This window comes from Capra hircus, chromosome 23, assembly GCF_001704415.2.
Source record: "Capra hircus breed San Clemente chromosome 23, ASM170441v1, whole genome shotgun sequence".
Lineage (NCBI taxonomy): Eukaryota > Metazoa > Chordata > Mammalia > Artiodactyla > Bovidae > Capra > Capra hircus.
The window spans coordinates 21,776,823-21,801,062 of record NC_030830.1 but is presented as its reverse complement, the minus strand read 5'-3'; positions in this window follow the sequence as shown (position 1 = coordinate 21,801,062).

Here is a 24,240-nt window from a genome sequence, read left to right as displayed (position 1 = left end):
GAAGTATAAACAGCAACGTCAGTCAACATGTACTCTGATTCTTGACCTATAAAATATGCTCCCCAAAGCCAAAGGGGCCCGATTAGGCCTGGAGGGAGTGGAGCCAGGAGGGAACAGTGACGAGGTCTCACGTGAGAGGAAGCAAAGTACCAAAAGGGAAGGAGAGAGAGCCAGGCTTTGCTGCTGAGAAGCAAGGATCGAAACTGCCATCCACCATCTGCCATCTGGCTCCTCTGGCTGAGTCCTACAGCCTCTCAGTCTCCTCATCAGAAAGATGGCATTAAGTACCCACTCCCGGGGTCTGCTGGGATGATAATGTGGGATGGCATACAGGCTCCACTGATGGAGACAACCATCAAAACCCCACTAACAGAATCTCCATCTGTGTCTTTTCTTATGGGTCACTTGGGTCCCTGAGTCCCACCTGCCAATTCATCCTACAGTTATGAAAGGTTTGTGCAGGGCAGGGTTCTGACAGTAAGAACTGCGAAGGATACATTGAGGAATACAACCCCCTCTGCATCCTCTGGGCATTTACAGTCTAGAAGGGGAGCCAGGCAAGTATATACACGTGTAAAATATGTATTTATATATGTATATGTGTGTGTGCTTGTATATGTACAGAATCACAGAAGACACCCTGACCGGTGCTATAGTCAGAGCTGGAAGGGGCTGTGGGAACCCAGGAGAGGGGCAGGCCAGTCCTCCTGAGTTCTGGAGGAGGTAAGATCGGGACAACATCATGGATGAGCTGGAGCTTGAAGTGGGTTTTAAATCAGACGAAGATCTGCAGAAACGAGTCCAGGCCATCCCTGGCCAAAGAGGCTGAGGGAACAATAGCAGAGAGCCGTAAAAGTGGGTTATGTGAAAATGCAGCTGTGACTGGAAGACAGAATCTGCCCCTGTAAATCCAGGGAGGCAGAGTGAGGTGGGTAATCTCAGAAGCAGTTTGATTTACTCTGAAGGTGAGGAGGCAGGGCGTTGGGCTTCTGAGCTGGAACACCGCATGGCATGATTAGATGTGAGGTATGTGGTTTCTGGCAACATGGATACACAGCGCGGAGTAATGGCTGCGGAGGAGGAGGGAGGAGTTAACACCTTTCTCTCGTCCTCCTCCATTTGGGGTCTCTCCCGACCAGACCACCAGCCAGGAATGCCGTGCGCAAATGGTAAGATCCTACAGAAAAACACATGCTAGGCACTCTCCGCAGGAGGAGGGAGGAGTTAACACCTTTCTCTCGTCCTCCTCCATTTGGGGTCTCTCCCGACCAGACCACCAGCCAGGAATGCCGTACGCAAATGGTAAGATCCTACAGAAAAACACATGCTAGGCACTCTCCCTGCGTCTTCACCGATCACTTGGTAGTCCCCTCGGGGCCTCTGAGGTGCATGGGGCAGAGCGCTTCATAAAAAGGCAACCAGGCCCGGAGAGGTTGTAACTTGCCTTAGATCTGTGGTGAGGTGCGGTTGCTCACCCAGGCTTTCTAGATTCCTCCGCCTCTCTCTTCCGAGAGCGGCCGGGGCGGGGGCCAGGAGGGAGGTGCCGAGTGGCTCCCAGAGTGGCCAAGCTAGGCAAAGGCCGGAGCCGCTGGAGTCCTGCCCGCCTTGGAAACCGCACCTTACTTCAGTCTTCTGTGGACCCCATGGTCCCAGCAATGAACAGGAAGACCACGGGAGGGCGCTCGCCGCACAGGTGACCAACACTAGAATAATTGTGAAAGCCTGGAGGGAAGGAGTTTCAAGCCCGGGCGCGGAACCGGCGGGGCCGAGCTCTGGAGAGGCAGCCAAGGAGGAGAAAAGACAAAGGCTGAGCGGAAGCTCACGGTAGCTTGCAGGGCTCATTAGGGCGAAATATCCTCACAGTCACATAGCAGAAATATTGTTATTTATAGACAGAATCTTAGAATCTTTCTCTTTGCTATCATCCTTTGCCAAAGCCTGTGGCATTCACAGCAACCCCTGGCCTCTTCCTGATAAGAGCTGATTCCTGAGCCTTGCTAGGTAGGTGCCAGGCTCTGCCTTCAGCACCTGCCAGAATCATCTCTCTTGGCCCTCACTGCAGCTCTGTGATGTGGTATTTTGAGATACATCCAGTTTTACAGGGGCCGACGAAACAGGATCTGAGAAGTCAGGAACTTGCCCACAGACATACACATGGCAACTGGCAGATCTAGAGTTCAAACCCAAGTGCTTTTGACAGCAAAGTCAAAATTGGACTGGAGTGTCTCACCCATCATTATTGGTTCAACTATAGGGATCTGTCATAAACCCTCACCCCTTCCTTTATCGCCCTTGAAGACCCTGGGACATTAACTTCTCTATAACTTTCTTCATCTCCCAAGAATGTTTCTATTCTTGGGGCCCAAATTATTCTCGTTTGTGCACAAACAGCATGCAGAGATTGAACAATGGCTAACAATTTGCTCAAGGTCATACTGGAAGTCAAGGTCAGCCGTAGGATAGTGTTTCTCAAACTGAGATCCCATGAATTGTCTGTGAAGATTATTAAATCCCATGTTTTCGTCTCATTGGTAATTTTGGGGAAAGTGTTTTAAGCATGTTCTGGATACTACGTAACTGATCTAGGGCCCTGCGTGTTAGTACCTGCATTCCTGTTGTGTGTTTACCTGCTGATGGTCAAGTTAGCACTTCTCTAATTGTCTGGGTTGCGTTTGTACCAAATGAAGTCCAGGGGGCATGTACTGACAAAAAATTTCTTAGTTATTTGAATAGACACAAGTAGGGGGAGAACTGAGTCATGCTGGGCACACAGTGGAATATCATGTCAGCTGCAAAAGAACCAGTTAGGCAGTACCTGTACGTGTTCATGTTGCCAACAGCAACTTCATTTCAGAAAAACACCGTTCATCACATCATATTTCTATGCTGTGCTTAGTCGCTCAGTCGCTTCTGACTCTTTGCGACCCCATAGGCTGTAGTCCACCAGGCTCCTCTGCCCATGGAATTCTCCAGGAAAGATACTGGAGTGGGTAGCTGTTCCCATCTCCAGGGGATCTTCCCAACCCAGGAATTCAACCAGGGTCTCTTGCATTGCAGGTGGATTCTTTACCATCTGAGCTACCAGGGAAGCCCCCATCACATCAAATTACTTGTATTTTAATTTATCTTTCTACTTGTGCTTGTATTTATTGCAGCTTAGTTTTGGGTTTATGACTGTTTAAGTCCTGAAGCATGAAGGTTCATAGTTAGCTGCATTTGCACATAATTGTAATAAAAATAACTTAAGTTCATGAGAATTATATTTCTTCCCAAAAGGTCCCTCAGAGCAGGGCTAAACTTGACCTGGCCCTTCAGGAGTCTCCAAAAGAAAGCTATAGCTTTGGAATCTCTGTTAAAATCCAAACCCTCCCCTGAAGATCCAGAGCAGGGAAGTTAGAGCCTGGGACCTCTGGACTTCTGAGAATTGACGGGAGAACATGAAGGTGTGAGAGAGACCACCACAGGCTTTAAGTAGAAGGAAAGGTGAATCATAAAAGATGATGCTGGGTAAACAAAAAAACAAAAGAAACAAAAGGTTCTGAGTTAAAAAGTTTCCCAGAGAAAAGAGCTCTCAGTTAACGTAGTGGCTTTATAGTATCATCAAGGACCAGCTTTTTTCCAGCTGTTCCCATCCTCAGTGTGTCAAGACTCAGTATCATAGACTTTGGTTGCCCACCTCAATGGTAGATACTGCATCCTCAACAGTGTCCAGAGGGCTTCCCTGGTGGTCCAATGGTTAAGAATCCACATGCCAGTGCAGGGGACACAGGTTCAATCCCTGGTCCGGGCAGATCCCACATGCTGAGGAACAACTAAGTCCTCGAGTTGCAACTACTGAGCCCGCTTCCTTAGAGCCTGTGCTCCACAAGAGAAGGCACTGCAGTGAGAAACCCATGCACTTCAAAGAAGCGTAGCTCCAGCTTGCTGCAGCTAGAGAAAGCTTGCTTACAGCAACAAAGACCTAGCACAGCCAAAAAAAAAAAACCATTAAAATTTAAAAAAAAATAATGTCCAGAGGCATAAAATCTTTCCTGGAAGTGCCCCAGCCAAGTCCCTACTGAATACCCACCATGTCACACTGGGTCCAGAACCCTGCACGTAAATCCCCTGTGGCAAGAGGAATGGCTTGGCTGGACAGCCATCATAGTAATATAGCTCTTTCGGCTGTGAAGAGACCACCTTCTCTGAATATATGAAAGGACAACGCTGAACCAGTAAATAAAATTTCTAAAAGGTTTGCCAGCAAGAAATTAGAGTGGCCGTTTTGTGAGTGCCAAAATTGTCCTCTGCAAAACGTGTTCATGAGATTGGACAGGCTTTCTTGAAAGGACTTGCCCACCACACCTAGAGATTTGGATCTTATCCAGTAGGTTCTGGAAAGCATTTTTAAGAGTTGAGTCTGGACATGATCAGATTTGCATAATGATAAGTTGCTTCAGTTGTGTCTGACTCTTTGTGACCCTATGAGCTGTAGACCGCCAAGTTCCTCTGTCCATGGGATTCTCCAGGCAAGAATAACAGAGTGGGTTGCCATGCCCTCCTCCAGGGGATCTTTCTGACCCAGGGATCGAACTCGTATCTCTCATGTCTCCTGCATTGGCACACAGGTTCTTGACCACCTGAGAAGCCCCCATTGCATAATGTTATAAAGAATAAAGGGACTCCCAGGTGGTGCAGTTGGTAAAGAACTTGCCTGCCGATGTAAGAGATGAAGTTTCGATCCCTGGGTCAGGAGAAGGAAATGGCAGCCCACCCCAGTATTCTTGTCTGGGAAATCCTAAAGACAGAGAAGCTGGGCAGGCTACAATCCATAGAGTCAAAAAGAGTCAGATATGACTAAAGCAACTTAGCATGCATGCATAAAGAATAAAATAAAGGCAAAGTGGAATTAGAGGCAGAGTTGCTAGTAATAAGGCTATTTTTTAATGTGCTTCTAATTCTACATTATACACATACCAGGAAACAAGAACTGGCAGATGGATGGATAGCTCATCATGCCCTCTGGATCACAAGGGCAGCAAAAACTCCCCTGTTGGAGACCTTCCACCGTGAACTTCACAACTCTTCAGCCATGGGAGAGGATAAGCTGAATACGAACAGCGGACCCCCAGTGCCTGACTAGGACCCAGAACCACCCTCTGTGTGTGGAGTCAATCAGAGGTTGGGGTGGGAGGGAGCCTGTAATGTTTTAATCAGAGGAGGCTCACACAAGTGCTAAATTGTGCCACTATGCTCCTGAAACAGACCACTGTGTCCCATTGAGGGTGCTAAAAGTGATACCCTGAGACTCCGAACTGTCTAATTTTAAGCATCATGTCATAAACTACACTCCCATCTGTGACATATTCATGGGTGGGGGAAGCAGTGTCCAAGGGGCATCTCATGCCCCTATCACCAAGATTCCAGAGAACCCACTGGCAAGGGCTTCATAATGACCTGTGCCCTGCCTGAATGGAGGGCAAGTAGTGGTATAGACAAAGTGGCCTATGTCATCCTCTGGGCTGGCTGACTCCCTCCGTTCATCAGATAAACAGTCTGCCTCCACCACACAACCACGTGACCATCAGCTGAGGCTTGAAGTTCACAGAGCTCTGGAAAATAGCATTCAAACTTTGCCTGTCCGCTTCCCACTGCCTACAATCGGCGGCCAGAGGCAGTGTATTAGTCACCTTCTGGAGGCTTCCTCCAGCCTCAGCGAGGCTCCCACCTGGAGTGAGGCTTGGGCTTCCTAAAAACCCCAGTCTGAGGAGTTTGGAGGTGGGAGGTGGAGAAAGAAACTTTTCTGCAGCAATCTTTCCTCCCCATCACGGAATCAGCCTTTTAACTTATTGAATCGACATTATAACATCAGTTCCAGAATATTCTACTTGCCGACACAGTGGAAAACTTTCAAAATGTGAAAGACTCTCACACTTGATGAAAGAATCATGGGATCCCATTAAGCGGTATCTTCTCTTAATGTTTCCGTAGTGTGTGTTTTCACATCCTTAGACACTTCACAGAGGGAGGGACTGAAAGTTTCTGTATTTCAAGCAACAGAACAGTTAGAAAGTAAGCAAACGAAAATGAAAATCTGAAATTCTAATTGTTTAAAAAAAAAAAATTTATGTAGCTGGTTTTCCTGGACAGGAAGCTAAATTCCGGGCTGGTATTCGACTCTGGATGACCTTCAAATGGAGCAGGAACCTCAGCTGGGTGTCTCTGGGATGCACAGCTGGAGGGGGCTGAGCAGTAGGCCAGGCCCAGGACAGGATAAGAGACAGGCAAGGGGCTGGGTCTTGCTGTGTGCTTGCTGGGGTGTCCTTTCCTCACTTGGGCAAGTAGGGCAAGAACACATTTCCTTTAGGTGTCATTTGGGAGCTGAGGAGACTCTTCACCTTCACAGAAAACCCCGAGGAAGGATGGTTCTGAAGGTGTTCAAGGCCAGATCCAAACAGTACCAAGTCTCTGGGGTTCGCACCCATTGCCCAGGCCTTGGGGCTATCTCTGTTCTAAGTAACAGATGATATTCTATGGTTTTCTCACCATCGAGATACAGACAAATCCCTTTCTTTCTTTTTTTCCAAATCCCTTTCTTCATCTTAAAATTCCTAAAATGGGCCTCCTAATCCTAATTTAGACCTCGATTTTTCTTCCCCGTGTAGAAAGCTCCAAGAGCAAGAATTGGAAATGGGTTGACTATACCTGCATCTGACGTTTACTTCCCTTTGCTATGAACTGCTCACTATTGAGCCATTGAATCTCCAAGTGGGTGAAGAGATCGATGAGGAATTAGTGCTAATCTTAACATTATTGGACTAAAACGTGTATCCCACCTGTGAAGAGAACTCCTGAGAGTCCTGTGGGAATCTGAGGACAAATACAGTTGATCCCTGAGTGTTAGGCTGTCCCTGCTGGTTGCACCCGGGTATGACTTGGTGCTTGTGGGGTTTGGAGTCCGAGGTAAGGGGTGCCCAAGTCTGCTGTGGGTCTTTGAGGCTGAGGAGGTGGGAGGAGGAGGGGGCATGAGAGCGGTTATGGCAAGAGGGAACTGAGAAAGTGAAAACATGCAGGGCTGGTTTTGTGCTTCTGTACACTTTTGACCCTGGGGAATCTTCAAGGACTTTTTCTAATATTTATCTTAGATGGATGGAGTCACTCATTCAGTAAATATCCCAAATACTGTGTAGGGGTTGGGAATAAACAGTAAATGAGATGAAGCTCCAGCCTTCAAGACGCTTTCTAAGTTTGTTTTTTAGCCCCCCAAGAACAAGATTGAAATCCCAGGAGAAGAGGTTTCATTGAGGCCCCAGGGACCACCTAACATCCAGATGTGTGGATGGAGACACAGCTCCAGCCAAAGCAAAATTCCTTTAAAATTCTGCTGATTGTGAGCAGTAAGTCAAAATAGGAAACCTGCAGGATAACATCCTAACTCATTTATTTCTTCTTTCTTTCATTTCATTTTTGCCTTGATGCACAGCTTGCAGGATCTCAATTCCCCAACCAGGAATTGAACCCAGCCACCGCAGTACAAGTGCAGAATCCTAACCACCGGGAAACTCCCACTGGATCCCTTCTTATACAAAGGAAACCATTGAGTTTTTGCTGAAGAAAGGAAACAGTAACACAATGGGAACCACGTGGCAAAAATGTAAATTGCTCCCCAGTGATTGCTACTCTCTTGATGATCTGATAAAATGGTATATAAAGGCAGAGCAAACACACCCTTGTGATAAAGCTGGAAATTTCATCCACAGTGAAAGATGCCAGAGGCAGTGCCAGGGTGGGTGGGAGAAAATAAAGACTGGTGTCTGGAAAAATAGTTGAGAGGCTATTGAAACTGTCTCAGTGAGCAGTGTTGAACGCTTGAGTAAAGACAGCCGCCAAAGGCAGGTGGGGACAGATGGGAGACAGACTTCCAGGCAGGAAAGACCTATGTAGGGGAGACGGAGGAAGAGGATTACAGAGAACACCTAAGGCCCGTGTTCTTTCCTCACATACCATGTTGTCTTGTCATGGAATAAGGACCCGACTTCAGTCCAACTTTTCCACTTTATAACAAAAGGAGGACATTAAAACCCAGGAAATGGAAACTCTCATCTATGGCTGAACTGTAGGTTGAGGGATGGGTCCCAGCGGAAGCCAGGTCTCCTTCCCTGATCCCACCCTTTCTGCAGGTGCCCTTTAGAGCCAGCCGGGCCCTCTTTCCACACCCCTCCAGCAAATCGGAGTCCCAGGGCTGGGAGCACGGACTATCCCAGGGCAGTGCACAAGCCTCTCTTCTGGTGCTGTGACCTTGATAACTGCATTCTGCCTGGACCACACTCTCTCTGTTTCATAACTGCAATACATGATTGCAATACATTACATGTTCCTACTGATAATTAGAAAGGCGCTGAGTGTTTGGATGAAGAACTGTATGCAAACAAAATCCTTCTTTGTAGGCCCATTAGCGGTAATAAACTGGAATTAATTTGCAAACATCTCATTGAAACTGCAGGAGAGGGAGGACTTTGGAGGCCGCCCTCCAATAAGAGAGGGTTAATGGACAATCGTTGTTTGATCAGCAGTTACTCTGGTAAAATTTGTAATCTTTTCTAGCTTATTTTAGTAAAAATAAAGAATGCTTTTAAAATGTAAAAAAATAAAATCTTAAAAAATTTTAACTGTGGTAAAATACACATAACATGAAATTTACTACCTTCACCATTTTTAAATGTAGTGTTCGGTTTGTTCACATTGCTGTAGACCATCATCACACCTTTCTCCAGAACTCTGTTCATCTTTCATGACAGGTTCTGTACCCGTGAAACAACCCCTCATTCCCCACTTCCCCTAGTACCCACCATCCTACTTTCTGTCTCTACAAATTTGACTACTTCTTATAAGTGGAATCTTAAGTATTCGTCTTTTAGAGGCAGCTTATTTCACTGAACATAATATCCTCAAGGTTCATCCATGTTGTAGCATGTGTGTTAGAACTTCCTTTCCTTTTAAGGTTGAATAATATTCTACTTTATGTACAGACCACATTCTGATTATTCATTCATTCACTGATGGACTAAGGCTGCTCTCATCTTTGGCTATTGTGAATAATACTGCTATGAATATGGGTGTGTAAATATCTCTCTGAGACTCTGCTTTCAATTATTTGGGGTATGTCCCCAGAAGTGGAATTGCTGGATCATATGGTAATTCTGTTTTAATTTCTTAAGGAAGCACTGCTCTGTTTTCCACAGCGGCTCCATGATTTTACATTCCCACCAACAGTGCACAAAGGTTCTAATTGCTTCATATGTTCATCAACACTTGTTATTTCTGTTTTAAAAGTAGCCATCCTAATGGTGAGGTGGCATAAAACCTTTTCAGGACATAGGTTTACTAAAGATTTTGATCTCTCCTATCCCAACTTTGCATAAAATCCTAAATTCTTTAATCACAGTGTTTTCATTCAAGGAGATTTTTAGGAGCATAACCCCCACAGTTAGAGAAGGAATACTATATTGTCATCTTAAAGTCTTTATCAACTAAAAAGGTAAAATTTGAATTCTATTTTAATTTTCTTTCATTATTAGTAAAGTTGAACTTTTCACTAAATTATTAGTTATGGTTTCTCTGTTGTGAATTGTTTGTGTCTGAATTTCTTACATGATACAAAATAAAATGGAAATAGCTATTGGATGCTATGTGATAGCTTCTGTTCTAAGAGCTTCACATGTAGTAACTGAGTAGTTACTGGATCAGTTAATCTGACCCACCATGAGGCAGGTGCAATTATTACTTAATGGAGGAAACAGAGCACAGAGAGGTCAATGAACTTGCCCAAGGTCCCACCCAGGAAGTCTGGCTTCAGAGACTGTGTCCTTACTTATAATATGGCCAGTATTTTCTTAAGTTATTTGTTTGTTTTCAATGTTGTTCCATAAACTATAAAAATAAAAACAAAATTGTGGTTAAATTTATCACCATACTCCCTTTTTTTTTAAAACTGGACCATTTAACCTTTTAGCCAGCTTAGAACATCCTCTCCTTTTCAGATAATAGAAAATATTTGGATTTTTGGTATATTAGATGTTTCACATATGTATGTATTTTCCCAGATAATCATTTCTCCCCAAATAGTTATTGAATTATATTTTTTCTTCCATTGTTTTGTGATGGTACTTTTCTGCTAGTCTTTATTTCCTAATTGCTGTGGGTTTTTTTTCAAATGAACATTATATGTTCAATCATTTCTCTGAGGATACTGAAGTCTCCTTCTGGTTGTTCTACTCTTTTCATCTGGCATGAATCTGTCTCTGGAGTGTTGATGTTGTTGGCTGCCTTCCTCAGTGTGAGTTTTCATGTATTCTGGAATTTTCGTTTATAAGTTCATTTCCAGGTTTTCTCTCTCCCTTCTCCGGTTCCCTAGACCAGCAGAAAATAGGCCTCCAAGACTGCCCTCAGTTTCTCCCATACCTCCTTCTTCAACCTGACCCCTCTCTCTGTACAAATTCCCCGTCATTTACCTTCTCTCAAGGTCTTACACCTCCTGTGCCTGGTCTGCGCCGACTTGACCCCTCTTACCCCAGGATTAGAAAATCTTTGGCCTCCTTTTATATTTTTGAAGTTATCACAGTGGCCTGGCCAGTCTCTTAAGCAGTTTTACTGCAGGGAGTGGAGAGTTTCAGATACTTACAGCACAGTAAGGGTTAACCTCCGCGGCTGGGCCCCAGGGGATTCCTGTGGCAGCCGGTGAGGAGGATTGCTGCTGCCTTAGGTAAGGCGCTGTCAGCGTCTATTTGCTTGAGGGTTGACAGGCTTCATGCACAGAACTCACCCAAGCAGAAGCAACAGCCAAGTACAATGAACTTGACCCAATAATAACAAAATCTCGAATGTTACATTTTAAGTGCTTTTTTTTTTGAGGGGTGGGGGGTGTTTGGTTTTCAGTTTTGCATCAGGCTGAAAGCTCCTTGGTTTCAGAGACCACATTTATTTTGTTCACCATGTGACTAGCGGGGACGAGGAATTCAGGAAATTTCTTGAGTCAGTGGATGTTTGACAGCATCCCTGCTCCAGGGATGCATCCCAGGCAGAAAGAAGGCCGAAGGGCAACCTGGAAGCTGTTGTCCTACAAGCTCTGCAAGATTCCAGAGCCTACAGGCATTGCAGAGACACTGTGCTAATGAAATGGATCACAAGAGGAAAAGCATCTCCCCTCTAGGGATAGACACCCCCACCTCTTGCAGATTTGGCATCTTAAGAGCTCCAGTTCAGTGAGTGATGCTCAGCGGGAGATGGAGACAGTTACCGTATACTGGATGACTAGATTTGTGAGACCTGTGACACCTCACTCAGACCCCCAGAAATACTTAGAGAAGGGGACTTTGCAAGGGTTGACAAGAGAAGCTAAAATTTGGCTTATTATCTTAAGATTACCCTATTTGCATATCCCAGGTGGCTCAGTGGTAAAGAATCCATCTGCCAATGCAGGAGACATGGGTTCAGTCCCTGGGTCAGGAAGATACCCTGGATGAGGAAATGGTAGCCCACTCCAATATTCTTGCCTGGACAATCCCATGGACAGAGGAGCCTGGTGGGCTATAGTCCATGGGGTCGCAGAGTCAAACACGACTAAGTGACTGAACACGCACCCCACCCATAGGCTAGTGAGACACAGGGAAACTCAGGCTACATGTTTAAACTCAACCTTGAAATACTGCTTGCACCACAGACTAGGGTGAGAGATTCCCTTATTCTGTTGGGGATAGTGGCAGTGGCGGAGTCCTGCTACAGGCGGCCTTGGGTAAAGTGGGCTGGAAGTTCAAACAGAAGAACAGAATGCAGTTTCACTAGAGCTTCTGGACATGTTCATTTCTCCAGGATGCCCTGGAAGATAAGAGGTAAGTGGGTGGGGGTGGTGTTTGGAAAGCAAATAGACAAGACAAATGAGCTCTTATTCAAGACAAATGAGCTTCAAAACAAAAAAATTTTAATCTCTTCCTCAGTAAGAAGGGAATCTTGGGGAAGGGGCCAGAGCCCCTTCACAGTGCTGAGCCGGGAATGTCTCCATAAAGCTGGGACCATGGGTAGGAGAAGAAAGAGGGTAGCTCTTTAGCCTCTTGAGGAAATCTGAGACAGGCCTTTTCTTCCCTTCAAGCCCAGGGAAAGGGGCTTCATAGTATCCTTCAGAGAGTTTACTGTGTGTTCCCTGCAGTGTGGAAGACAGGGTGAACTGGTGGCTGGCTGAATCTGAAAATCATAAAAAACAGACTGGCTAGCTGCCCTGATGGTGGAACAAGAGAGGTTGCTGGGCTGAGAAGCTGCCAGCCTTCCCAGATTCCAGCACTGAATTTATGACGTTTCCTATGGACCAGATGTGAAGCCTGATGCAGTATGATGTTAGACGCTGTCCAAAAGCGTTACCCGGAGGGGTTTGGTGAGGCTGATGGAGTCCTGCCCAACTCCTAGAGACTGGAGAAGGAAATATACTTTACTAGCCTGAGCAGGGCACTTGCCCACATTGAACGATCAGGGAGTGAGAAACCCTAGCAACGGGAAGGAGTTTTCTCCGAAAGAATCCACAGAACTGCCTAATGAAAGGAAGGATCAGCTCTGCCTGAAAACTTAGGCCATCTCACTGGAGTTCTAGCCAAATAAGTCCTCTTCTGGTCCGTTTCAGCTTCTCCCTCTTACCACTCAACCCTGTTGGGGTCCAAGGTAAGCTAGCAAGATGATGCAGGAAAGACAGAAGCATGCCTCCGGGATGAACTGGATAGTTAGTATACAAGTGCAGCTGCCGGGGGCAAAAGCGTCTGTTAAAAAGAGACAAAAGTTGAAGTACTTTTCATGGAACGCTTCTGACATAAGGACTCCTGGGCTGCATATGATAATTCCACCAGGCTGGGGATGGTGGATCCTTCTTATTTGCCTGTTCTGCCATTCGCTAAAATGCTGTTCTCACCTGAAAGGTTGAAATGACCCATCACCACATCTGCAGGGTCCTTGTCCCAGCCAGCAGGAAGAGGGAAAGAGGAAGGGGAGCACCACCCCCACCGCAGTCCAAAGCATTGCCAAAAAGTTCCTCACGCACTTTATGTGCTTATGTGCTTGGTCACTCAGCCGTGTCTGACTCTGCGACCCCATGCACTGTAGCCCGCCAGGCTCCTCTGTCCTTGGGGATTCCCCAGGCAAGAATACTGAGTGGGTTGCCCTCCTCCAGGGGTTCTTCCCATCACTCACTTTACTCAGACCCTCTTGCCCAGAAGTTAGTCACATGGTCACACCTAGCTTCAAAGGATGCTGGGAAATGTAGTCTTTATTCAGGGTGGCTACAAGTCCACCAAAAATCTGGGAGTCTTAGTAGTAAGGAAAAAGAAGTGAATGGACATTAAGGGACAACAGCAGTTTCTGCCGCAAAGCAAGAGACAGGAAACGAGAGATCACCACACACTTCAGTGCCAGGTGACAGCAGCTGGTCTGTGGCACAAAGAGAGGAAGAAGCCTTGAATTTAAACCAAGTTTGAAGTTTTTACTATTACATGAAACCAGACCATTTAGTTACTGGCTTTTAGGGGAAATTAAACCAAGTGACCAAAAAATAAATAAATAAATAAATAATAAACCAAGTGACCTTTGATTACATAGGTGGAATCTATTTGTTTCTTTTTTAAGATTTTGTTTTTTGGCTGTGCTGGGTGTTTGTTGCTGTCCACAGGCTTTCTCTAGTTGCAGCAAGCGGGGGCTACTCTCTAGTTAAAAGGCGCCGGCTTCTCACTGTGGTGGCGTCTCTTGATGGGAAGCACAGGCTCTAGGCACTCAGGCTTCAGTAGATGTGGCTCATGGGCTTAGTTACTCCACAGCCTGTGGGATCTTCCTGGACCAGGGATCGTGTCCCCTGCATTGACAGGCAGATTCTTAACCACCAGACCACCAGGAAGCCTGGAACCTGTTTTAAATGTCCATCAAGGAGCAGAAGTAGAATGAGTCCCACCAAATGGATTTAAAGGGACAAAGAAAAATGAAAATAAAATAGTTTGTCATCCTCCCTTCTATTAGTTAGAGTAGACTAGGCTATGGTAGTAAAAAATAAAAATTAAAAAAAAAACACTTAAAGTTAATATAATACAAGTTTTTTCTTATATAACAGTCTTGAGAAGGTTTGCATTCCAAGAGCAGCTGCTCTCCTTGTGGTCTGTCAGGCGCTTGGACTGATAGTGGCTCTGCCAATTTCAACTTATGGCTTTCAAGGTCACCTTGGATGTCAAGCTCCCAGTCAGCCATAAAGGGGAAGAGAAAGGAGGAGAAAGTGGGAGATTTTTTAACAGAGCAGGCCTGGAGGTTGGTATGTACACTTCTGCTCACATTCCACTGGAGATAACTTGGTCTCCATTGGCGATATCTTGATCATTTACCAAACCTGTTTGGAAGGGTGTCTGGGAAATGTAGTCTGTGTGCCCTAAGAAGAGAGGAGTTTGTTGTGTAGCTGATGGTCTCCACCTTTATGCCCCATGATTTTTCTTACCTAGTGTATAGTTGTAACAATGTAAATGGTTATCACGAGTCACCAAAAATCCAAAGCTTTCCGACCAAAGATGATTTCTGGTTGTACTATGCCAGGTCTAGAGAAAAAAGCATTTAATATGCTGGCTAGAACTTTCCTCTAAGACACTGGAGGAGTAGCAGCGTCATAGGAGAAAGAGAAGGGGACTGGTACAAAGCTTATGGGTGCTGCACCAACAGTATCCGTGGGCTCAGGGGCAGGGTGCTTGGGGTGGCACCTACACAAGGTTTAGAATTGTGGACAGCTCCAGAAGCATGCCAGTAAATTTCACAGCAAATGTTGGAATGGAAGGAGAATATCACATGTAGGTGTTAGAGACCTCTTGACAGAGAGAGGGGAAAAGGGACCCTTGGAAAGTTCCCTGGTGGCCTGGTGATTAGGATTCCAGGCTTTTACTGCCATTTGCCCAAGCTCAATCCCTGGCAAGAGAACTGAGATTCTACAAGCTGCACAGCCAAAAAGAAAAAAAGACAGGGACCCACCCATGAAAAGATGGCAGTTCTGGTTCACCCCCTCAAATCAGGAACAGTGGGCAAGACCCATTCCTATGATTAGTGACACCAAAGAAGAGAGAACGAAAAGAGGAAGCCTAAAACATTTGCAAGAATGGCCAGGAACTTGAGCCAGGGGTGTAGTGTAGTGTAAAGCCGAGGACCCAATGCCTCAGAGTGACATCCAGGCAGTGACTTTAAAGGCCGCCACTGCTAGTGGGGCACCAGGCCCACTAGGGGCGCACTGGACCCACTGTCTAATTAGTGCTGCGGTCAGGCTTGCCTTTCCCTGGCAAAGTATAACAATGCCATGAACAACTCCCAGGGACTGAGAACATCCTGCTTCTCATTGTGGTGGCTTCTCTTGTTGCAGAGCATGGGCTCTAGAGCATGCGGGCTTCAGTAGTTGTGGCATGAGGTCTCGGTAGTTGTGGCGTATTGTTAAGCTTTTGCTGGAATATATATAACCTTGAATATCACTCCCTCCCTCCAGTTCTTACCAAAAACTCAGTTAAGGGAAACAAAATTCATGTAGGGTTCCTCAAAGAGTACACAGTCCCTCCAGTTCTATGGACTGTGCAATTACAGACGTTCATTGCACTATGAATTTGGATTGCATTGTTACAAACCTTAACAGAATCTCTTATAATGAATTTTGGTTTGGCATGATGCTGTCAGCTTCAAGGGATGCAATACAAGTTGGGCATAATGCTGAAGAATTTATAGATGAAATGCTATGACATTTGGAATTTGTTTTAAAAGATCCCTGGGTGGGGTTGGGGCGAGGGGAAGTAGTATGGGTAGATTAAGTGAGTATGACCAAATTTTGACAGTTGTTGAAGCTTTGGGAAGGATACAAGACTCATTGTGCTCTTACTATCTTCGTGTAGGTTTGAAAATTATCATCAAAAGCAGAGTGCTTTTGTTTTTTTTTTTAAACATGGCTCATCTCAGGACTTGATGAAACTCAGGTTCTTTATGTCTCAGCACAGAAGGAATCCAGTGAGAGGCAAAATGATAGGCAAGTAGATTTAGTAATATTTTTTTATAAAGGGATTGCAGGAAAATGGGGCACAAGAGGATGGCCATGTCCCAGGTCTCCGACGAGTTCCTGGGATGGGCCATCAAGTGTGGGTCCTTGGCTTCGAGCAAGAAAGAATTCAAGATCAGAGCCATAGAAAAGTGAGAGCAGAGATGCACAGTCCATAGAGAGTGGTCCGTCTCAGAAGGTACACGTGGCCTCTAAATATGGAGTGGTTAGTTTTTATGGGCTGGATAATTTCATTGGCTAACAAGTGGAAGGATTATTTCAACTATTTTAAGGGAAGAGGCAGGAAGTCTCAAGCCCACTTTTCGGCTTTTTATGATCAGCCTCGGAACTGTCATGGCAACTGTGGGTGTCATTGTGTTACTGAAAGCAGGCTTCAGCCAGGCTGCTCGCCTCTCTGAAGACAACACTAGAGGGGCAAGGTTGGTGGGAAGTCTGCTTTATTTTGGAGGCCAGCAATGGGGGGAGAGGGAGGGGGGAAGGCGGCAGGCAGATGCCTGTCCTTGAGGAGAAACTAAAGTTCCTTGACTTTGCTTAATGACTAAACTGTTATTGCTTTGTCCAGTTTGACTACTTTGCTTTGCTTTCTTACTTCTCTGATTAAACTTATTCTTTGGCTAAAGTTTAACAAAAGGCAGACTGAGGACATGGGGTGGGGGCTGGGGTAGGGAAGAACCCTGTATTACAATGAGCATGTAATGAAGCTCAAGGTCTAGGAAGTTGAATCTTGTGGCCATCTTGGTCCTAGCAGGTTCTAACCAGATTTTGTTGTAGCCTCAGCGGCTATGGCATTCTTTTAAACGTTGTGCCCTGCCGCCTTCCCTCTTATCTCAACTACAGTATACTTTTGATGAGAAACTAAGGGCAATTTTAAGTCTTAGATAAAATAATATTTATCTTAATCCAGTTCCTAGCACCGAGTAATCACTTAGCGAGCAACAGCTGTTTATTGTATGATGATTTTATCAGAATTGATTTGTATTAGTAGCCTGACCTACCTAGAATTTAGAGATTTCCTTTGATATTGGACGAAGGACAAAGGGGAAAAATATCTTCTTTCTGAGAGGTTAGTCATAAGAGGTTTTCTGGGAGCTGACTGGATATATAGAATTTCTGGAAGAAATTTTAATGTTTCCAGAGTCTCGATCCAGAAAATGAAATTTTAGTATAAAATATTTTAACCAAAAATGCAAAGATAGCTTAATATTTTAAAATGTATACACATTTATCATATCTGTAAGCCAAAGGAGACAAACCACAGGATCATCAATATTAGTGATAGCTAATAAAACTGAACAATTAATACTATAAGTATACAAAAAAAGAATTCTTAGAACCTAGGAATAAAAAGACATTTTAAAAAATCATGCTAAAGAATCAACAACCCAGATAATATATACTGAAACATTCCTATGATTATGTAAATTTCCCACTATAGCCACTATCATTAGCTATTATTTACATTTCCTAGGCAAACATATCCAAAACAATAAGATAATATAAAATTAAAGAGCTTGAATGTATATTGGATATACAGGGAAAAATGAAAAAAATCAAAGTATTCTTACAGCCTTGATTCTATTCCTAGAAAATCAGAGTATCAACTGTAAAACTAAATGCAGATATGTGGACAATTGCAAAATAATATATAAAAGCAATAGATTTTCTATTTATCAGCAACAACCTGTTGGAAAATATAATTCAGAAAATTCTTATTCACAATATTGATATATGAAATACATAAGAAACACTCAAGAGAAATGCATCCATTCACATCCCTAGAAAGAAGATTAAACATTTTTGAAGGACCATAAACATTAATATGAATACCCCAAGTTCTTGAATGTGAATCTTCAATATTGTAAATACATCAATTTTCCCCAAGGTATCTTTGAATATAAGATAACTACAATAGTGAGAGGACTTTTAATGTAATAAATTTTCAAGAGATTTTGAGGGAAAAAAAAAAAGAAGGAATGAAAGGGTGTCAGATGTACTAGATGTTAAAATACACTGGAAAGCCTGATAGTTAAAATCAAGTCTTGCTGGTACTAAAACTGCTTAACCAATGAAGCTGACTAAAGCCCACAAAGAGATCTCAGTTGTATGTAAAAATTTGGTATATTGGGACTTCCCTGGCTGCCCAGTGGTTAAGAATCCACCTTGCAACGCAGGGGACACGGGTTCAATCCCTGGTCTGGGAAGATCCTATATGCTGCAGGGCAACTAAGTCCATGTGCCGCAATTACTGAGCCTGTGCTCTAGAGCCAGCAAGACACAACTACTGAACCTACACACCCTAGAGCCTGTGCTTCCCAGCAAGAGAAGTCACCACAGTGAAAAGCCCGCACAACGCAACTAGAGAGTAGGCCCCACTCACGGCAACTAGAGTAAGCCTGTGCAGCAATGAAGACAGTGCAGTCAATAAATCAATTGATTAATTAAAATTTTTAAAAATAGAATTTGATATATAAAAATTGATAAATGGAAACCTCAATTAAAATAGTCAAGAGGCCAGAAGGGGGAGCTCTCACACCCCATGACAATGTATTTCAACCAAGTGCAAGTGTCTCAATAGGAGGAAGAAAGACTTCCTCTTCTTCCTGGCAAGAGTTCAGCCAATGAGAGGCTGTCACAACTCAGCCAATGTCAAGCCACTACACTCTGAACTCTCAATTTCTCCAGTGGACTCTATTTACTACAGCCACCCCCCCCCCAACTTCCTTTTCCCTTTTTAAAAAGAGTTTTCCTCTCCTTCGTGCTCAAGGACTTGCATTCGGCTTGCTGTGGTTACAGGCTCTGAATTGCAATTTTTTGCTGATCCAGAGTAAACTTACCTTTGCTAGGGAAGTAACTGGCAGTTTATTTGTTTTAGGTCAACAGGTATATGGTAAAATATACATTTCAAACTAGTGGGAAAAGACAGTTTTATTATATTACATAACATAAATGGTATTTTGTTTCTAACCATATGAAATACATTAACGATTAGGATTTTCTCTCTATACTCAAAATCAATTCCATATGAATGTTAACACGGAAAATGAAAATGCGGAATTGTATAAGGGAGGAAGCCAACTGTATTATATGTTTCCTGGGTTAATCTTTAATCTTGTTCCATCCCTAAGAGAAGGCAAAGAATAAGTAAATTGTGACACTCTTTCATGTCTGTATCTTGACATAGTCCTCAGCTTCCCTCATCTTTTACAATACTAGTTCCCTTACAATGGCTGGACCTTTATTACATCCAGTTTCAATTCCTACAATAACTGGAAGCTTGGATCCTATGCTTCCGTGATAAGACACTTGCACTTGGTTGATTTCTTTTCATAAGCATTTGCTAAACACTCAAGTTTTTGTGATAGACTTCTCAAAATATGTCAGCATCTCTCATCTTTATTTTATAATGGAGTCATACCACAGTAGCTGCAGGGCGTTGGTTCTAGTACCCACAAGGGGTCCCAAAATCTGATGATGCTTAAGTCCCGTAGCCAGCTCTCTGTATTTGCCAGTTCCACATCCACAGATTCAACCAACCTCTGGGGGTAAACGTATCATGTGATCCACAGTTGGTTGAATCTGCGGATGCAGAAACTGAAGTTATGGAGGGCCAACTATATTACTATACAGCGTATGTGTGTGCTAAGTCACTTCAGTTGTATCCGACTCTTTTCAACCTCATGGACTACTGTAGCCCACCAGGCTACTCTGTCCATGAGATTCTCCAGGCAAGAGTACTGGAGTGGGTTGCCACTCCCTTCTCCAGGGGATCTTCCCAACCCAGGGATTGAACCTGGGGTCTCCTGCATTGCAGGCAGATTCTTTACCGTTTGAGCCAAGGTTGGGACACCAATGGAATAGTGTCCAAAAACCAGAGGAAGAATTTTATGTGCGCTGACATGGAAAGATACCCAGAGGAAGTAGTTAAATTTTTAAAAAAGAAGGAGCAGGCTATATATAATATGGTTTTTTGTGTAAGAAAGAAGGAAACAGGGCTTTCTTGATGGCTCAGTGGTAAAGATTCTGTCTGCCAGTATAGGAGATACAGGTTTGATCCCTGGTCCGGGAGGATCCCACATGCTTCGGAGCCTGTGCTCTAGAGCCCGTGAGCCACAACTGCTGAACCCATTGGCCACAAGTATTGAAGCCCGCGCACCCTAGAGTCCGTGCTCCGCAGCAAGAGAAGCCACTATGAGAAGCCCACACCACAACTAGAGTAGCCCCTAGAGAAAAGGCTGTGCAGCAGCAAAGCCCCAGCACAGCCAAAAAAAAAGGACTTAAAAAAAGAAGGAAAGAAAAAAAGTACATCTGCACAAAGAAAGTTTGGAAGGATAAAAAAAGTCACTATTATATTAAAAATGGTTACTTACAGGGGCAAAGTGAGAGAAAACAGAGAGAAGGACCTAAATGGGAGAGATATTTCTCATGTACCTTTCGATATGTGTTTCATTTTAAACTACATAAATGTAATCTCTTTAAGAAGATTGGAAATTTTAAAAATCCATACACGATTTGTTAAAATCAAAGAATCCAGAGACCAGATGTTCAGTAAGTGAAAAACAAAGGACATTTATCAAAAATATTTGGGTTTTACTTTTCTGAGCAAGCCCCTCCTCTGTTTCCATGCCCTTTTTATTTAAATAATTAAATAAATCCAAACCTTGGAGACGTTTCACGAAAATTCTGCCAAGGAAAATACCAAGAATTCAATGGCCAGAGGAGCCCTCAATGCAATAAAGAAAAAGCCATGAAATGTTCCAGATGGCTTGAGAAGCATGTTACATTTATCATTTTTGGTTACAAAGTGTGCATGAAATATCACATTCCTCATTTTTTTCTCAATTAAATGGAATCTGCTCTGTGTCCCAAACTGCCAGACTGCAAGGAAATTCAACCCTAGTCATTAGCGGGGCTCCCTCCTCCCTTCAGGAGACTGTAAAACATCAGGGGTTTAAGCAGTGCCAGAAGAGCTGAGAGCAAGTCCCTGGACTTGCTAACTAGGGTAGCTGGCAGCTCAGGCTGCTGCAACAAAATACCACAGACAAGGCGGCTTAAACAACACGTGTCTCTTTCTCACAGTTCTGGAAGCTAGGAAGTCCAGGTGCTGGTAGCTTCAGTGTCTGGTAAGAGTTCTCTTCCTGGCTTGCAGATGGCCACTTTCTCACTGTGTCCTCACATGGCACGGTGTTGAGGGGAGGCATGCTCTGGTCTCTTCCTCTTTTTATATGGGCTCCACCCTCATGACCTCATCTAGGCCTGATTACTTCCCACCCATTACAATACCATTGCACTGGGGATAGGGCTTCAACACATGACTCTGCGGATGACACAAACATTCAGTCCATAGCAGCAGCCATTGTTTCTGCTGTTCTCTCTGATTTCAGAGGTTGCTGTCAACCCTGGAGCCCCCTGCGTCAGGCCCAGCATTGCCCCTTACAGATGTCCATATTACTGACTGCAGAGTCTCCCCTGGGGACCCTGGTCTATGTGCTCCAGCCTGGGAGAAACCATTTCTTCCTCTCTGAGCATTCCCCAGCTATCGTCGAGTCTGGGTGTGCTCTGGGCACAGTCAGGGATCTAGTACTCCACTACTCATTTCAGGGAGGGCACCACTCTTCCAGATCCCAGAGATTCTCAGCCTCTGCTGCTCAGCACATACCCACAGCCCACTTCTGTCTCTCTCGGCCTAGGTGTTTGCACATAATCCAAATGCCAACACCCACCCACTCTCTCTATACCCAAAACAGCAGCTCTGAATTGAGAGCAAAAGCTTCATAACTTTCTCAGTGGGGGAAACATACATAGCGCAATAAGAACCGAACAAAACATAATTCCACAATAAATTATTCTGCCACAAGCCTGGCAACAAAAAGAATTCTAATAGACTGAAGACTTGGCAAGTTCTGTAGTAGCTGCATTGGCAAAGTGAGTCAAGGACATGGATTCTTGCAGAACCAAGGACATGGAGGGGGTCTCCGGTCCAGGTAGCAATTCAGATGTTTCAGTTACCTATTGTTGCACAACTGCTCCAAACCTAGTGACTCAAAACAGCCTCGCTCATGATTTTACCTGTCATTTCAGCAATTCTACTCCTATCAATGTGGACTGGGATCTCTCTCAGTTGGCAGAGAGTGTTCAAGTCCAGAGTGTTCAAGACAGCTTCCCTCACATTTCTGTCTCCTTGGGGGGACCACTGGGCTCCTCTGGTGTGCCCACAGTGCTGGGCATGGCTGCTCCAGCATGCAGCCTCAGGGAGTCTGGACTTCCTGCATGGTGGTTTGGGCTCCCAGAGAGTGTTCCAAGAGACAGGAAATGGAGGTTGCCTGCCGGGGTCCAGCCCCAGTGGATCCAGGGTGATTCGAAGGTGGGGACGGAGTCAGCGTCCTGGAAAAAACTTATTTAATTACAGGTATAGAGGGAGATTAGAAACAGATAGTGTAGTAGGAGAATTAGTGGAGAAAAGAGGCTGAATAACTGGTTTACATGGAATACCAATCACCACCTACGTAGGCCACAGGCGTCTTTCCATTCTCCCGAAGGAGAGAAGGCACTGAGGCCTCCCCAGTCCAATCTCAGAAGCCCAGGCAGAATTAGCAGGCTTGGTGAGTACCCCCATTTCAGATGGGAATTCAGCCAGGAAAGCGAGAAAAAAACGACACGGGGGACTCAGTCTTTCCAGAAACTGATCTGATTTCTTTATTTTTCAGGTTTGTTTATATACCTTTTTTTATACATAGGGATGAATACAGAGTCACGCGGGGGTCAGCAGACCTGACCCTTGTCACAATCAGGTGCTTCATATAAAATTATACAAAGGTCTTATGAGTTTCATCATCTTCTGGCCATGAGGTCTGCTGACCTTTTATGGCCCTTTCTGATACCGGTCAGTTAACCAGAAAACTTAGTTTTCCAGGGGTGATTTTTTCTTAAATCAGGCGCCACCCTCCAAATACAGTTGCATTCCTATAGGGTGAGGGTGTAGTGAGTTACAATCAAGAAAGGAATTTACTTAACCTAAGGTTTAACATGATTAATCTTAAAGGTTAATACTTATTTCTCCTATATGCTAGTTATATTCATTATAAGGGCAGGAATATGGAGATTTAGCAGCAAATATTGGCTCAACAAATGTAAACCCTTCACCAATGTTCCCCTTAAGATCTATTTTGTCTTAAGATAGTGATAAAGTTACATTTTTGCATAGCAAGGACACAGTGATTTATAACAAAGTTCAGTGATCTATAACAAAAGATCTATAACAAAATTCATTAACTCAAAAAGTCTAGTATTGCTAACATCAAAAAACTACTATATTTCCTTTTCTATATTCCAAATACACTAATTAATATATTCCCAGGTGCCTAAGGATATGGAGGCCTGATGGCTATCATTGACTCATCAATGAAAAAAGCCCTATGCTAATACTCCAAACTCTCTGTGCTGTTTATGGTTGAGAGGTTGTCACACAAGCTAGTCTGTCAGCAGAGAGGTTTGACCTGAGACATCCTTATCACACCCAGGGCAGGGAATTAGCAGTAATTATTGGCACGACAAATGAAGAAAAAACCCTTCACCAATATAATTTCTAATCAACCCACTATACTATACTAATAATTTTCTAACTTCTCAAAAGAGTCTGTATTTAGAAAGTTTTAAAGCATCCCATGCCTCTCACAGTTGGGAGGCTGTAAACAATCACATGCGGCTGGACGAGCCTGATCAGGCAGGCCAGAGAACCTTCAGTGTTCGTAAGCTGAAACACTCTTATCACGCCCAGGAATTTTTATTAACTGGAGCTGCAAGTTAACTCCTTCTCTGAGAGAAATGGTTATGGGGGAGAGCTCCCCGTAAAGTACTCTGGTTTTGGGGGTAGATGCTCGGGAACAGGGGGTTTCCTGAGGCTTGATCACGCCTTTGCGTATGCCAAACCTCCTTCCTCATGACCTTTGCCATAGGCGGAGTTCCTCACGCTGGCCCCCAACAGTTGCCTAGGTCTGGAAAGTGGCTCAGCATCGCCTCCACCAACTTCTATTGATCAAAAAGTCCCAGAACCCACTCAGATTCAAGAAGACCCCATTTCTCAATGGGAGAAGTGGCCAAAAGCATTTGTGGCCATCTTTAATCACAAGCAGTGGATAGAATTAGTCCTCTTCCTCCATGCGAATCCAGGTGAG